This window comes from Elaeis guineensis, chromosome 8 (assembly GCF_000442705.2).
Source record: "Elaeis guineensis isolate ETL-2024a chromosome 8, EG11, whole genome shotgun sequence".
NCBI classification, from domain to species: domain Eukaryota; kingdom Viridiplantae; phylum Streptophyta; class Magnoliopsida; order Arecales; family Arecaceae; genus Elaeis; species Elaeis guineensis.
The window spans coordinates 21,326,704-21,328,614 of record NC_026000.2 but is presented as its reverse complement, the minus strand read 5'-3'; the positions used below and the strand labels follow the sequence as shown (position 1 = coordinate 21,328,614).

At 38.9% G+C, this 1,911-nt stretch overlaps 1 long non-coding RNA gene across 1 annotated transcript; it reads right to left on the bottom strand.

The window, feature by feature from the left end:
- Window positions 1–1,126: 1,126 nt before the first annotated feature.
- On the bottom strand, window positions 1,127–1,761 carry LOC140851110 (uncharacterized). The gene is made up of 3 exons (XR_012133916.1): window positions 1,616–1,761; window positions 1,482–1,533; window positions 1,127–1,416 (listed from the first exon to the last, which is right to left on the bottom strand). It is a non-coding gene; the product is annotated as an uncharacterized lncRNA (long non-coding RNA).
- Between the last annotated feature and the right edge of the window lie 150 nt (window positions 1,762–1,911).

The window sequence follows — 1,911 nt, the reverse complement described above, 5'->3', positions numbered from 1 at the left end:
GGGAGGACATCTCCTTTACGCACCTGATTCGACCTGTGGGCAAGGAGTGGTGTTGCCTCCTCCATTGACATTAGACATGTCTATCAGGAGGTGAACTCCACAGCCGACTAGGCTGTGAGTTTTGTAGCTGTTCATTATGGAGGATGCAACTGGATTGATATGTCTTTTTGCTGATGTCATTTTTGGATATCCTTCTTTTTGACTCCTTAGATTGTATTCCATCTGAGCAGAAAAAAAGAAAAAAGAAATTGCATCAAGAAGAAGCAAAGGAGAATAGCAAAAGACTAGGGTATCATTGGAGAAGTGGATACCCATTCTTGGTAGAACATTGTGCCCTTTTTTTTCTTTGTGACTATTTTTGTTTTATAACACCTCTTGTTCATAAATGCCTTATGTTAGGCTTCAGTACAGATCCACTAAGAACTGCAGTGGACTAAAAGATTCACAAGCTGCATAACTCTTCAACCTGTTGTATTTTGAATTGAGTACTCGGAGTAGCAGTCCAACAATGGGATAACTTGTGGGACGCGATGTGACAAGCATCATTACTTCAGCGTTGCTTGGATGCCCATATGTGATTTCCCCAGCTTGGACTCCCCTGCAAACAGATGTTACACTTAGTGCTGCATGGTGGAGGGATAATTCATATGGGTGATTGAAAATCAAACCCTCTCAAATCACATCAACACTTAGAGCCCACCCAGTCATATTTGAGGAGTAAGAAGAAAAAAGAGGTAACACAAGAAAAACCACTGCAAAGCTGACCTTCAGTATTCCAATAATCAGCTTCACCTTCAGTATTTCAAATCCACCTTAAATCATGTTCCCCTCATAACGAGTCCATGCTGTTAATACAGATGGCATTTTTAAGAAAAGATGCATCCTTACACGAGAGAATCTCAATTTAAACTGAGAATTTTTATGCTAAGCAACTAGATGCATATTAATGTATGGATTAGTTGCTTATATCTGATAGCTTTATCGCATTAAACATTGGATCCATTTGTTAATATGTACATAGCAAGCCTTGGTACCTCACAAAGTACGCTTGGTTTTCAGCCTCCAGCCATGGCAAGTAGAAACTTCTATGCATTAATGGAGCTAGAAATATTAATGCAAATCTAAGTGACGCGAAACCAAACAGAATATATATACACGTTTTGGAGAGCATTACTACAAGTATTCAACCATTCAATCATGCGAAGTCACGCATTGAATTACTCTACAAGCCACTGCTGTGCTACTGTAGGTCATAAAACACATAGCAGGATGTACCCTCGAGTAATTCCTAGTTACAACAGGACATCAATATTTTAGCCCCATTATTATCCTTTAACACTTCATGTCTAACAGCCTTGCTTCTGCATCTGTCCCTGCTTTATTTGGGTTTGTGGAGCTGTGACATCTGCATCAAACCTGAATCAAAGCTTTGTTAGTGTGAACTTTTGTATCAATGATGGGTGCCAAGCTTAACTACAGACCTGAGCATTTTTGGTTTTAAGCCTTTGTAGTTCTTCTTGGGTGCATATAAGCCTGACATCGCAAAATAATCCATGGAATATCAATATCATGACAATATTATAGTTGTATTTTATTTCGGATCATCAGAATTTACCTCCACTGCAGATCAGTGATATCCTGTAATAGCTCTTTCTCCCTTTCATGTGATGCTTCCAGCTGCAAAATGAAGAGAGTTTCAGCATGCAGCCCCACAATAAGGCTTCAAAATATGCTACTGCTTCATTAGCATGTTCAAAATCTAAGTTCCAGAATAGTTATTAAACTTTGTATTTGCACCACCAAATGTACATGTCAAAGTAATTGTTTACCTGTCAACAAGGCCAAGTAAAACATCTAAAGAGGTCATCATATGACAACGGTACCAATAAGTCCCTAAAGCCACAGGGTATT